This window comes from Adiantum capillus-veneris, chromosome 30, assembly GCF_014529385.1.
Source record: "Adiantum capillus-veneris isolate H3 chromosome 30, ASM1452938v2, whole genome shotgun sequence".
Classification (NCBI taxonomy): Eukaryota; Viridiplantae; Streptophyta; class Polypodiopsida; order Polypodiales; family Pteridaceae; genus Adiantum; species Adiantum capillus-veneris.
Genome location: NC_140960.1, coordinates 46,545,551 through 46,560,713, shown reverse-complemented (window position 1 = coordinate 46,560,713; position 15,163 = coordinate 46,545,551). Strand labels below are relative to the sequence as shown.

At 46.5% G+C, this 15,163-nt stretch overlaps 2 pseudogenes; one reads left to right on the top strand and one right to left on the bottom strand.

Annotated features, from left to right (window-relative positions):
• The first annotated feature begins 2,571 nt into the window (after positions 1-2,571).
• Positions 2,572-3,315, top strand: LOC147417892 (uncharacterized; annotated as a pseudogene).
• An 18-nt stretch (positions 3,316-3,333) lies between these two features.
• LOC147417891 (uncharacterized) lies at positions 3,334-4,926 on the bottom strand (annotated as a pseudogene).
• Between the last annotated feature and the right edge of the window lie 10,237 nt (positions 4,927-15,163).

Genomic DNA, 15,163 nt, shown 5'->3' with positions numbered 1-15,163 from the left:
CAACTGCTAATTTTATTAGTGTGTTTGAGTACATTATAACTATTTGCACATGCCCATTTTGAGCAGCGAACACTTAGGCAATTAGTATTGACTTACAATGTCCCCCTCAAAACCAATTTTGGTTTGAAAGAGAGATATGCATGTGCCTAGGTACGCCTAGAGAATACACGTACGTTCTTTTTTTTGGTTGTCTGAAGACGATTGTGCAATGCAAAATTAGTAGAGATACAAAGTCAATGTAGAGGCTATCAAGGGTCCATGAGATACATCACACACAAAATAAGTGAGCATTTATGATGCTTCAAGTTATTGTAGCATGCGCTCTAGCCCCGGCAAGAATTCTAAAATTAGCCGATACTTGCAATGCTTTAGCCGAGCAAACAGTCATGCTTGCACGTTGACGGATGATAACAAGTTGTGAAACTTTATTTTAAAAGTTTTTCGGTGTTGAGTGAGTACACTCAGCATATATTGCCGATTGAACATGCTAAAGAGAAGGACCCTATTAAATGCACGCTTCGAGTGCTTTCCTTGCTTGCATTGTAGCTGTTGCAAGGTCTCGACATGATGAGGCTCTTAAACCTCAAGTGGAGACCAGACGAGAAGTAGATCTTTGTAAAAAGGTAGAACTAAAAAAGCCCAATCATGCTAGAGAGAGAGAGAGAGAGAGAGAGAGAGAGAGAGAGAGAGAGAGAGAGACCTTTCTTTTACCCAAGTGTGATAGATTGGTTATCCCAATTCCCTCTAGAGTATCAAGCCTTGAGTTCAACTCTCGTCGATGGATAGATCTTTGAGGTCTCTTGGGATTGTTCCTATCACATTAAAATCTCTCTTCTTATTCTTCTTGTATGTGCTCTCTGTGTGTGTGTGTGTGTGTGTGTGTGTGTGTGTGTGTGTGTGTGTGTGTGTGTCAGGTCTTGAGTTCAACTCTTGAATAGATTTTTGAAGTCTCTTGGGATTGTTCCTACGATAATTAAATCTCTCTTCTTCTTCATCTTCTCCATGTTCTCTCTCTCTCTAAAAAAAATTAATTACTCAAAAAGAGTTCTTAGAAATGATGTCGAGCAGCAGAGCCTGAGCTTGCATGATGTGTGTGTGTGTGTGTGTGTGTGTGTGAGAGAGAGAGAGAGAGAGAGAGAGAGAGAGATCAAAGAGGATAAACATAGTGGGGTTCAGTAAGTGTTATGTTTTATATCCATGATTGGAAAAACATTGCCGACGAGGCTGGTGGAATACACGACAACCAAGTTGAGAACGCTATCGACGACATTTTGGATGACGTAGACGGTGCCTAGGATGATAGTGAAGGTGCCGGACACTCGGTCGATGATGTCATTGACAAGAGTGACCACCTCGCCCAATTCTTGAGCAACAACCACATTCACAATATTCTGCCGAGCGGCCGCCACGATGAGGTGAGCGTTGGGCAACTAAATCATCACGGACAGAATGGCCTAGTTTTGGAAGGTGGCCGTGCCGAGGGCATTGGCCAGTTAGAGCTCCGTGTTATGAACATCGCTAGAACCAGCTATTGGAATTAAAAAGTAATCAACTCAGCTGATGCAAACCCAATCATCATGTAGCTTGCATAGCATGATGTAATCATCTCTATAGCATGTAGACTTGCACGCATTGAGGGTGGATCGCTGCACCTGACAAAACAGACGAATGCATTGTCATTTTCTTTCATGCATTCAACTCCAATGATGACTCGAATTACGGGGGAGTGTTGGAATACTAATTCCAGGTCATCATAGGAGATGTCAAACGTCTCATCTCTCAACCATCAAATGTAACCCATCCCAATGAACGAACACCGCATTCTATCCACACCTTCTCGTGTCTGCACGTACTCTCTCTCTCTCTCTCTCTCTCTCTCTCACAGTGCCTGCGTCACCTCCTGTATACGATCTAGAACACACATGTATGATCCCTTTGAGGGGGGCTTCTCCCTTCTCAATTCTACATGGTATCACGAGATCCAGACCAACAAGCCCCCTCGCGCGAAATTTTCCAGATCCTGGCTTCTGCAGGCATGTGCAGTACAAGCCTATGACGTTGCTGATAATGACGTCCTGATGGACGTCGCTCCAACATGTATGGACGTCGCGCCTCTATTGATCTGCTGCTGCAATCATGCAGCCGATATGGTTACCTGCTTGAATACAACCAACGCTGGGTCCTCACCAACTTGCAATGGCCAACTTCTTGAAGCCATGCCCAATTGCCTGGCAAATGCACCCGCTTCAACCCTTGCTGCTGATTATGCAGCCAAAAGAGACGTCGGACCTGATGGTGGTGTGGAGAACCCTATCACTTCCCTGATACAAGAAGATGAAGGCGATAATGCAGTCCCTGCTGAAGCAACGATCCAGGCCCCTCTTCATGCTGCCCAAATTACACTTGCTGCTCTCTCTGACAGTGATTCTCTGGAACCTGCAACTGAATGTGCAGTCGAGTCTCTGCTGATTTACCTTGATGCAGACGAAACCTTCCCCGCTGCAGCCCATGATGAGGAAGAAGTTATCACCGCCTTTCTTGAATCCCTGATGGAGCCCGGACATCAACCAAATGGGGCAGACCTTGCTGCTGCCGTTGCTACTGCAACAAATGCTGCCCGCGCCACTTCTGTAATAACGACTGAACCTATTGCAGAAGCTAATGCAGCCATTGCAACTGAATCCATTCCAGCTGCTGAGGCTGAAATTGCCCTGGCTCTCATAGATGCTGCCGCAACGCATGGCGCTGCCACTCAAGCAGCCGCAAATGACGCCACTGTCATCATGTTGCCACAAGTTCCTGCTGCTCCAGCGCATCCTGCTGTGCCCGAGGTCCATGCTGCTCAAATGAAGGACGAACCACTTGCAGAAGCTGCAACCTATAATGATGAGCAAGCAACCATTATGACCCAGTCCCTTGATTCTCTAATGGAACCAGCAAATCAAACAGAAAAGGTGGATATAGATGCGTTAACCGATGCTTCTCACGCATGCAATATTGCTCCTGTAGTGACCAGCCCTGCCATTCTCGCCTCCTTGCCCTGCTGTGGTCACGACGCAACAAAGCTCGATGGAACTGATGAAGCAAACCTTCAAGCTACTGGCAGCCCAACATTCGATGCTCCAGTTGCTTTAGTTTCTTTTGCTACGAAGGTGTCTCTGCCCTGCTACGATGATGCTGACCACATTGAAGTCGCTAATAATAACAAGAACGTCCTCAATCCATACGTGGCTTCTCTGCAAACCCTTGAGGCAGCCCAACTTGATGAAGCTATTTCTGAAGATGCAAGTGCACGTTGCGTGCGCTCCTACATGACATAACGAGAGAAAAAGAGAGGGAGCTGATGGAAGTAGAAAGCAATCCAAATATTCGGAGAAAGCGTATGCAGCCCTGACGTGGGCGATGGCCACCCGTTTTAATGCTTGTGTTGTGGACGCACACCAGCTGCGCCATGGGCTGTCGATTTCTTGTTGCGCCGTCTCCTGGGATTTCTCGTTTCGTGCGTCCATAGTTTTCTCGGGCAACAGCGATGTTATCATGTGTGGGCAGTAGCGAGTGCCACTTGCAGCAGAGGCGGCAGAGAGTGAGAGGAAGAGGCAGCAGAGTCTCTCTCTCTCTCTCTCTCGCTCTCTCTCTCTCTCTCTCTCTCTCTCATGTAGGAGCACACGTCAACATGCGCTCCTACATGAGAGAGAGAGAGAGAGAGAGAGAGAGAGAGAGAGGGAGTCGATGGAAGTAGCAAGCACACGTCAACGTGCGCTCCTACATGACACAACGAGAGGGAGAGAGAGAGAGGGAGCCGATGGAAGTAGCAAGCAGTCCCAATCGAAGAAAGCGTATGTAGTCCTTATGTGGGCGATGGCCACCCGTTTTAATGCTTGTGTTGTGGACGCGCTGCAAATGGCACTTGCTACCGCCCACACATGACAACGTTGCTATTGCCGGAGAAAGCTGTGGACGCACGCAATGAGAAACCCCAGAAGACGGCGCAACGAGAAACCGACAGCCCACGGGGCAGCTGGTGTTGAAGAGGCGGCAGAGAGAGAGAGAGAGAGAGAGAGATGCAGGAGTGCACATTGATGTGCGCTCCTACATGACACAACGAGCTGATCAGAGAGAGAGAGAGAGAGAGAGAGAGAGAGAGTGGACACACACCAGTTTTAATGCTTGTGTTGTGGATGCACACCAGCTGCGCCATGGGTTGTCGGTTTCTCGTTTCGTCGGTAGCAGCGACGTTGTCATTTCCACATGGGCGTCAACAAGTGCCATTTGCAGCAGATGCGGCAGAGGGTGGGCGATAGCAGAGGTGCCACCAGGCTAGACATGAGGAAGCAGCTGAAGGAGAGCACCTCTAGAAGGACGAGATCGTGCAACAGGTGCGTGGAGGCGTAGCAAGGGTCGGTGGGTCCTTGGAAACCTGGCTTTACTCTGCGACAGGCCAATGAAGACGGCTGCCGTGAAAATGGAATTGACGCTCACCACTTTGTCCAGGGCCTGCAAGGTGGATGCCCACCACCTCAGCGCCCACGTCCTCCTTGGACTCCTGTGTCTCTGTGTGTGTGTGTGTGTGTGTGTGTGTGTGTGTGTGTGTGTGTGTGTGTGTGTGTGTGTGTGTGTGTGTGTGTGTGTGTGTGTGTGTATGTGTGTGTGTGTGTGTGTGTAGGAGCGCACATCGACATGCTCTCCTACACATAGCGAGAGAGAGAGAGAGAGAGAGAGAGAGAGAGAGAGAGAGAGAGAGAGGCTCGAATTAATACGTGGGCGCTCCTACACATAGAGAGAGAGAGAGGGGTGGGGCGACTGCCCTCTATGTGTGTGTGTGTGTAGTAGGCCGCTACTAGAGAGAGAGAGAGAGAGAGAGAGAGAGAGAGAGAGAGAGAGAGAGAGAGAGAGAGAGAGAGAGAGAGAGAGAGAGAGAGAGAGAGAGAGAGAGAGGGTAGCCGCCCCACCCCACCCCCCCTCTCTCTCTCTCTCTCTCTCTCTGTGTAGTAGGCTACAATACTAGAGAGAGAGGGATAAAGAGAGAGAGAGAGAGAGAGGGGGGTCTTTCTAAAGAGAGTCTCTCTCACCCTCTTTCATTGTGTGTAGGATGCACACATTCTACAAACAACGAGAGAGAGAGTGAGAGTGAGAGAGACTCTCTTTAGAGAGCACCCCCTCTCTCTCTCTCTACCTTTGTACACTAGGCCTACCTATGCGCACACTGGCCCGCCACCTGTGCTTGCCCTTGCCTACCTCCGCCTTGCAGAGTCGCCCTTGATGCCCACCTATTTTGCTTGCATAGCGTGCTCTAAGGTTGTCACACCTCCCCCCCCCCCCCCCCCCCCCCCCCCCCACCCCCACCCCAACTCAGTCATGCACATTGGCACGTCCTCCGCGTATATTGCTCCCACCCTTTATCACACTCACTGCCATTTGAGTTTGAGAAGGGGTTTAAGTTCAATAGCTCTCTCTCGAGTATTATGCCACCTTCAATGACAATTATAGCTAGACATGTTGATGTAGATGGGTTCTATCTTTGGTATATCATTTAAGCGTTCAATGCAGCTTCAGACATCTGTGTCACCTATAAATGTGGCTAGTGCCCCTTACTTAGTCTTTTTAGATATCATCAATTTTGAGTGAAAAGGTGTGTTGCACTCGTAGAGGATTGTTGTTATGGGTAGACCGAACTTGTGTCTTAGATGGCATGAGATGGGGCACTTGGTAAGGAATTTCCCTAGAGAGAGACAACAGAAATGACTAAATGGTGAGAGGAGGAGACAATCCTCATAGTCACACTAGAGTTCTACACAACAACAAGACTTCATGGAGAGTGACCAATAGCAAAGTGCTCAATCATAGCACAATGTTGAGCAGACATAGCGAGAGAGAAAGAGATTGGCAGGTAGATAGGGACAAGCACGGCCTATCCTTGTTTACAAAAGGGTATTGAAACAAAGATTTCCAGAGCCAGAGCAGCCCCCAGACAGACTCCAGAGGAGAGGCTACTAGATTAGAATCAAGAGTAGGTACCAAGGCCATTGCTGAGAGAATGATAGAGGAGGACCAACAATTGATGACAGTTCGGTAGGAGCTTTTGTTGCTATGGGGGGCAAGGAAGTGACTCTTTGCAATTTGCAGAGGATTTTGACTATTAAGCTAGCTTTGCATCTCTAACAATTGTCCCGGTATTTGAGATCTTGCTGGCTCAGTTTTTTGTGGTTGACCCATGGAGATCTCTAGGTATATATTTGAGAAGTGCGCCACTATGTGTGGAACAACCATATATTCCTTGGTCTAGAGAGTGCTCCCATTATCAATATTTAGGGTACAGGTCTTACATGATAATTCCTTCTGAAAAAGGGAAGCTATCTATGATATCGTATCGGAGCAGACAATGGTTGAGGCCAATTACTTTATGGATGGCAAAAAATTTGCAAGTAAATTTGAGAGCCAATTTAGAGAGGCTTTAGGGTAGTTGGTTTGGTCAGAGATATGTACACCTTGGTACATTGATCCCTTGGCCATTAAGGTGGATAGCCAGTGGGTCCCCTTGCCTCTCTTACGGTTTGGTTGTGCCTTAGATCCACATCCTTTTTCGGGATACATCATCACGAAATCTTAGAGTGGATGAAAATGATTTTGGAGGCATGGCCTAGGGTTTCACAGTTCCATTGGCTTTTGTGCGCTGCTATAAGAGGTTTTTATAGCGGATGCTTTATATCAGTCAAATAACCAGCACTAGACTTTGTGGTTTTTGCTACATCTCCCGAGGTCGATAGAGCTTTGGGTAGATTTGTGTAGACTTGATCAGTATCCAGATAGCTACACTCTACCACGTTTCTTTATCCCTAGATGTATCGTGTGGTTTATCCATGATGTCATTGTATGTCCATCAGGGTCTTTCCCATATTTATTTTATATGGACTTATGGCCAATTCTGATGTAATGCAAAGGGTCAAAGCCCCACTTTTATTGAGAGAGAGAGAGAGAGAGAGAGAGAGAGAGAGAGAGAGAGAGAGAGAGAGAGAGATGGATGCAAATCCAAAACAAATCCTAGAAGGCCAAAAGAGAAAAAAGCTCTCTCCTTATTAATGAGCTTCTAATTTATGAATCTCGCTCGATTTTTGGTTCGCTCGGAAGTTTTCGCTCGGGCTATGGTAAGACTCGAGGGGAGGGGAGCTCCCTCCATGGTGGTTATGGCGTAGGGGGCGGTGGCCCTCACGGGCGCTGTGAGTTGGCGCTGCAGGTGGCGCGCCGCCCGGTGGGGTGTATCGCGGCGGTTTTTGGCCGGTGAGGTGGCGCTAGAGGAGGCGCGCCCGCGTAAAGGTGAAGTAGCCCGTAAGTGTGATGACGTGGTGCCTGATAGGGGATGGTCCCACAGCCCCTGGAGGCCCAAAATTTTGAAGAAGAGAGGGAGGGTAGTAGCGAAAGAGAAAGAGAGCTCGAGGGCAGCAAAGTGACCATCGAAAGAACGTCCGGGTAAAGCAAGGAGTGAAAGGGGCAGTAGAGGCCGGACAAAACCAAGCTGAGGGCAAGGATGAAGCCAAACCAAGAGCAAGGGCAAAAGATGGAGATCAAGGCCAAAAAGGATCAAAGGAGAAGTCGGATAGAGAGAGAGAGAGAGAGAGAGAGAGAGAGAGAGAGAGAGAGAGAGAGAGAGAGAGAGAGAGATTCAAAGTCAAGCCATGTAGAGCAGTGCAAAGTTGAGATTAAAGAAGGTAAAAATTGAAAGGTAAAAAATAAAAAATGAAAAGGCTTGGGCGCAATAGCGACATCGCTAATGCCCCCTCCCCCCCCAAGTGCAAAAGAGAGAAGAAGAGAGTAGATAGAGCAAGGCGGTGCCCCCTTTCCCAATATTCCAAATTAAGGTACCAAATGGACCAATGAAAATGCAACTTCCCAAATTGAAGACCCCCCACTATAAAAGTCAAAAATTAATCAAATTAGGGGCTTTTTTGGCTTTGGGCCCATTTTGAAGCGTGCAAAGGGGAGCTTTTGGACAGAGGAGTGTGCTTGTCAAGCCCTTTGCATTTTTCTTGGGTAAATGGCCATGGTGATGGCAGTGTGATGTTTTACATGTGTTTGGTGAAGTGCAATCGAGTCTCTCTTGTCCCGTCTCGCTGTTTTTTCCCCTTCCTCCATTCTCTTTCTCCTACTCCGGTGTTTTCCCTCGGTGCCGACTGTGTGGAAGTGTATGCCCGTACCGACTGTGTTTTGTGTGAGAGAGTGAGATGGAGAGGCTGTGAGTGTGTGTAAGGGTGGAGACAGACCGTGGCAGCAGGTGTGCATTGTGTAGTGGTTTGTGGAGTGTGTGAGTAGTAAAAATTGAGCAGGCGGTGGTCTACTAGTGTAGAGTGTTTCTTTGAATGTGTTTTCTGAGAGGATAGGGGTGTTGTGGATACCCTGAGCTATAGAGAGGCCCATGTGTTTGTGCGGGGCGTGTTCCCCCATTCCCCCTCTCCATCTTCTGGTGCCCCCACTAAGGAGTATGATGATGCTCCTAGTTGAAGTCAAAGTTGTGATTTTTGTGATGCCAAAGGTGCGGCCTTTGAAGAGAAAATGCTGCTAGTGATGGCTTGGAAGGGATTTCCCATTTTCATTTGGGTTGAAGATGTTGAAGCCTGGCTTCAAGACTACGGATTGTTCGTGTTGGAAAGCGGTTTATCGAGAGAAGATGGTGTGGTACAGGTGTTCCCGCTCCTAGTTCGTGGTAAAGCAAAGCTATGGTTTGATAGCCTTGGTGAAGAAGAAAAAGAAGATTGCAATGCCCTGGAGGCGGCTTTTCAAAGCAAATTTGTTGCGGATACGCAGCTAGATGAGGTAAAGCGGAAGCTAGACAGTTTAAAGAAAATCTTGGATGGAGACTTTCAAGCGTTCGAGTGGGAGTTTGAAGCCCTATGGGGGAAGTTAATCAAGGTAGTTGCTACAGAAAATACCAATTTTTTGAAATTGTGTAAATTCATGGATTGCCTATATGAGGAAGTGCAAGATAGGGTGGAGATAGATGACCCAATGTCGTATGAAGAGGCGGTAGCTCTAGCGTGAGGGCGAACCAAAAAGATTTTGAAGAAGCGCGAGGCTAGGCAAGCTTTGCCAAGTGCAGTGAAGCCAAGGTAGTGTGATGCGGTGGTAGCGGAGCTACAGATGGTGCAATGAGAAGTGCAGGTCCGAGAAGAACCAAGGGTTCTTTGGCTACAGAGAGATAGGATGGTTCCGATGCCAAAGATGCCGGCTAGAGTAGTTCCAATTATGGAGGAAGTGCAGGTGGTTCCACAGTGGACAAAGGATGTGTTGCCAAGTTCAAGAGCAGCTGTAGAAGCTCCATTGAAGTGTAGTACAGAGCAAGGAGTGAGGTTTGCAGATGATGTTGAAGCGGTGAAGCTAGAGAAGATTCCCGAGCTTGAAACCGAAGAGGAGATTGGATCAAATGACAGTAGCTCTATGGACGCAGATACGAGTTTGATCTCTCACATGTGAGTGGTGAGGCAGTGAAAATTTGTGAGGAACAACAGAAAGTGCAAGCCGGGGTGCTTAGTGAAGACCAAGTGGAGCAATTTAGCCCTACAAGTGGTGAACAGTAGGTAAAACTGGTGTGCAGTGCCATGCTAATGGCCACGTTGATGAAAATAGCAGTAGAGTATGCCATGGTGGTGCAGCAGGTGCAAAATTTTTCCAAAAGGGTTAGAGTAGTGGTACCTATGGAAGAGGACGAGTAGGAGGTGATAGAGAATGAGTTTCTCTCTTCCTTGGAAGAGCTTGAGGATGTAGTAGTAGAAGAGCAGGTAATTGCAGTGGACAAGGAGGTGGTGCTTATTGACCTTGAAGGGCCAATTAACGAAGAGGAGCTCGACGATGCTGGAATTGAGTTCATGGAAGGACAAAAGGACAGTGCGGCAGTCAAAGTTAGAGGTTCTTCCTATGCAGTCAGTGCCCTCTATGACAGGTGGTGCGGACTCCAAGGAAGTGTCCAAGCTTTCTAAGAAGGTTTGTGAGTGGTGGTTGAAAGGAATGGTGACAAAAGTGGTTGTGCAGTATGTTGTTGAGCAGGTACAGGATCTGCTAGACAAGGATATAGCTTTACATGAATGGGAGGGTGGGTCAGATGTGTTAGGTCTATTTGGTGCAAGTGATGGTACAAGTAGGTCTCTGGATGGTGAGCACGAGAGTGCTCTATTAGGTGTTTTTGGAGGCGCTTTGTTGCGAGTAGGAAATTTGCCAATAAGTGCTTGGAGTGGTGGAAGCATGCTGATGGCAGGTTGGATATGTGCCTTGGGGTGGCACTACGCAAGGTTGTTGCAGGTGGATGAAGAAGACCAATGCAAGGTGTTTGACCCACGCGATTGGTGACAGGTAAAGCAGGGAGTTGGGCAACCCGCATGAGCAAAGATAGCGAGTTACAGGTGCCAGTTTCTTGTACATATACTAGGGTGTTTTTGCAATGTATAGAGAGTCTGTTTCTGGTGTGCAGCTTTTTAGTGCAGTAAGGCCATGTGTGGTTGAACATAAATGTTCAACGTGGGGGTGGGCAATGATGGTGCAGCCAAAGTTGGTCGAAGCTAGGAGGTGGTCTATGCTAGGTAGAGGCAGTACTTGAGTGCAGTGCAGAAGGCTAGGGCAAGTGCCAAGGCCCTAGGCACCCAACGGGTAGCGAGAATGCATGGTTTAAGCGGCTTTTTAGGCCAAACTACTACAGTATGGTCCAGATACGATGGCAGGTCAAGGTGTCCGAAATGCAAAATCAATGTCATAAAATGTAGTGTTTAGCATGCTCTAGAAGCCGGTCCAGACGGCTCGTCAAACGGAGCCCCGGTGCTCAACATATTGCAGTTTAAAGGAAGAGTGTGTAATAGATCCCCGACGGACAGGGCAACTAGGGACAGGTGGCCCGGGCTGATGTCAGTATATACATGTGTAGTGCTCAAGTTGTGGAGCATGCCGGTCTTCTCGGATTGCGAATCAAAGCTCTGGTTGGCAAGATATGGTCAGTTGAATTTTTTCCGAGGGTCGGGTTTGAGCCCACTTGACTGCATTGGGAAAGGCATCATCCGGCATCGTTTCGGCCTCGCGAAGGTTCTCGGTGATAGTGTGCACTATGTGGAGTTAGCACGAATCGACGGCGCATCAATCGGATGCTTGGTCGGCTAGATACAGGAGGATCAAGTTGGGAGCCCTAGATAGAGAAAAATTGACAGATGTTTTTCACTTTTTTTCTACGGCCTCAAATTGCGAGCCCGGGGACTCGGGTTGCGGTGAGCACGGGGAATTTGAAATCGGGAACCAGCTCTATCGGTTGGGTTTGATGGTCGGTGCATAGGCCAGCTGAGCAGAGAATGGCCAACACTCAAGGATGGACCAAGAATTGGCGGTTTTTGTGGAAAAAAGGGTTTTTTTGGAAGGGTTGAAGGCCTTTGGAAGCAAATTGTTCTAGTGCCGCCACGTGGTAAAGGCGATATCCCACATGGGGAGCCGGAACTGGCAAGCATGGCATATATATACAGCACCGTGAAGCCCATAAGAAGCATGAGATGGAAAGAGGGGAGCTCCCACCATGGTGGTTATGGCGTAGGCGGCGGCGGCCCTCACGGGCGCTGTGAGCTGGCGCGCGGCCCAGTGGGGCGTATCGCGGTGGTTTTTGGCCAGTGAGGTGGCGCCAGAGGAGGCGCGCCCGCGTAAAGGTGAAGTGGTCTGTAAGTGTGATGACGTGGTGCCTGATAGGGGATGGTCCCACGGCCCTTGGAGGCCCGAAATTTTGAAGAAGACAGGGAGGGCAATAGCGACATCGCTATTGCCTTCCCCCTTCATGTAAGAGGAAGGTCCCACAGCCCAGACAAGGAGCATAGGGAGGAAGAGAAAGAGAGCTCGAGGGCAGCAAAGTGACCATTCCAAAGCATGTCCGGGCAAAGCAAGGAGTGAAAGGGGTCGTAGAGACCGGACAAAACCAAGTTGAGGGCAAGGATGAAGCCAAACCAAGTGCAAGGGCAAAAAATGGAGGTCAAGGCGAAAAAGGAGCGAAGGAGAAGTCGGATAGAGAGAGAGAGAGAGAGAGAGAGAGAGAGAGAGAGAGAGAGAGAGAGAGAGAGAGAGAGAGAGAGAGAGAGAGAGAGAGAGAGAGAGTCAAAGTCAAGCCATGTAGAGCAGTGCAAAGTTGAGCTTAAAGAAGGTAAAAATTGAAAGGTAAAAAGAAATAAATGAAAAGGCTTGGGCGCAATAGCGACATCGCTAATGCCCCCCACCCCCCCCAAGTGCAAAAGAGAGAAGAATATAGCAAATAGAGCAAGGAGGTGCCTCCTTTCCCAAAATGGCAAATTAGGGTACCAAATGGACCAATGAAAATGCAATTTCCAAAATTGAAGACCCCCCCACTATAAAAGTCAAAAATTAATCAAATTAGGGGCTTTTTTGGCATAGTTTTTTTTCAGGCTTTGGGCCCTTTTTGAAGCCTGCAAAGGGGAGCTTTTGGACAGAGGAGTGTGCCTATCAAGCCCTTTGCATTTTCTTGGGTAAATGGCCATGATGATGGCAGTGTGAGTTTGTACATGTGTTTGGTGAAGTGCAATCGAGTCTTTGTTGTCCCGTCTCGTTGTTGTTTCCCCTTCCCCCCTTCTCTTTCTCCTGCTCTTCTGTTTTCCTCGGTGCCGGCTGTGTGGAAGTGTGTGCCCCCCCGGACCGACTGTGTTTTGTGTGAGAGAGTGAGATGGAGAGGCTATGAGTGTGTGTAAGGGTGGAGACAGACCGTGGCAGTAGTTGTGCGTCGTGTATTGGTTTGTGGAGTGTGTGAGTAGTAGAAATTGAGCAGGCAGTAGTTTGCTAGTGTAGAGTGTTTCTTTGAACGTGTTTTCTGAGAGGATAGGGGTGATGTGAATACCCTGAGCTATAGAGAGGCCCACGTGTTTGTGCCTGGCATGTTCCCCCATTCCCCCTCTCCAACGTGTAGTCGAGCCATGGTAGGTTGTTATTTGCGCCAAATTTGCACATAGAGATTCATGGAATTGAAAGTTGTGGTATTTAACGATTTTGTTCAAAAAATTAAAGATTCTTTTAAGCTTGAAAGAATCCCTTTTGGATTTGTGGTTTGGAAGATATAATCTATTTCCCACACTGCATAGGAATGATGGCAGCTTGCAGGCAGTTTGGTATAGAGTGAGTTCAGGAAGCTTGCTTAATTTATGGTGTGTCTACACTTTCAAATGGTGGTTTTGAAGAATCATTTGGTGAGTTTGGAAGATCTTTTCCTCAAGCGCATTATCTGGAGTGTGCTATAAATCCATGCCAAGATAGATGCTTCCTAATTTCCATTGTGGTCTTTTGGGTGGGCGTGTGCTTATAAATTCCCAAGGGATCACTTGATATCATTTGTGGTGCTGATCTTTTTTCTTGAGTGCTATTGGGAGACATTTCTATAGCTAAGCACTATGTCAAACAATCTGATGACTGCCAACAAATAAAAGTGCCTATGCCCATTAAGACCAATGATGGAGGCAAGGGCCTTTACCAAATGGGGGATAGATTTTGTTGGACCTACCTCACCATCGACGTATTGCAGGCATGCTCAATACATCATCATAGCCACATATTATTTAACCAAATAGATAGAAACCAAGGCCACACAAAATAATGGTTCCAGAACAATAGTGCAATTCTTGTTTGAGAAGATTTTTATTAGATGCAGGCTACTAATTGAGATTGTCAGTAATCAAGGGAATTGTTTCATCAACAAGATGGTTGAATATCTAATGGGAGATTTTATGGTGCTTCATGCCAAATGAACACCACACCACCCTCAAGCAAACAATCAATCTGAGAGCACAAAGAAAATTCTTTGCACAATGCTCACAAAAGTTGTCAGGGCAAATCAAGAGCCGATTGGGATGTGATATTATGCTTAGATGTATGGCATATAGGGAGCCATAAAATGCCACAAAAGACGACACCTTTCAATTTGGTGTTTGGGATAAATGTCACTGTGAATGGAATTCTTGATTCCTACACTATGAGTTACACAAGAATTAGGGTGGATTGGACATGAGTTTTCTGATAAGCTAGAGAAGCTAACACAATTAGATGAGTTCAGACTCAAAGAAGTTGCAACCATTTATGCACAAAAATTACAAATGAAAGAATTTCATGACCAACATGTGATAAACAAGGAGTTCCATAGGTTTTAAAAAAAAATAGCAACATCTTGTTTTAGCCAATGTTTTTTTGTAGCCCAATAACTAATACCTATGAAGTCCTAAATGTATTGGACTTACCCAATGCCAAAAAACCTACTTGTTTCACCTTGCCAAAGGTCCAAAAGTAATAGAAATCTTCCATGGGAGTCCAAATTTATGGTACAAATGGTTTATTACCCTTAAAACATTATGGGGAACGTGCCCACAATCCTGGAAATCAATTATACTTGAGATCTATGATGTGAGAAAAAAATTGCAATTTTTTTTCCTGTAGATGCTAATCACACATCCAATAAAACTTTTAACTCAATAGACACTTTGACAAAAGCTTATAAGTCCCCTTTATGAGGTCAAAACTCAAAATAGTCTTAGAACTTGTGTACAAAGCTTATATTGAAATTTGATATTCTAGATAAGTCACCCAGCCAAATTTCATCCTTTTTGTAGTAGAGCCTATTCTTACAATTTACATTAGGCTCATGAGGTCCAAATCCAAAAAGAAAGAAACAATCCATCATAGCTAGAAAAAAATCGTGATTTTTTCTTATTCCTGCATAAATGAAAAATTTTCAAGTTTTTGTGCATTTTGCATGAATCATATAGTCATTTCAAGATAGCTAGAGAATCAACAAGCTAAATGGATGCATGAAGACATGAAAAAAGAAAGAATATATTTGAAAATTTTCTAAAAATGCTAGTGTGATGTGATGGTTATACAGGAGCTATGCTGAACAACACAAAAGGAATGCCTAAGAAGTGGAGCCATAGGAAAAAACTAGAGCAACTACGGACCTTCACTTTCCTCAAGGAGACAAAGAGCTCTTGATGGGAGACTCTAAAATTTAAAACCTTTTTTCATGTCAAGGATGATAAGAAGTAGGAAGGAGGGAAAGCTAGAAGATTCCAACAACAGATGCACGCTTCAAAAAAGAAGATGCTCGAGAGGTCTTTTTAAGCCTTTGTAATAGGAATTTATTGTAATTTTTCAACTAAAAAACCTTTAA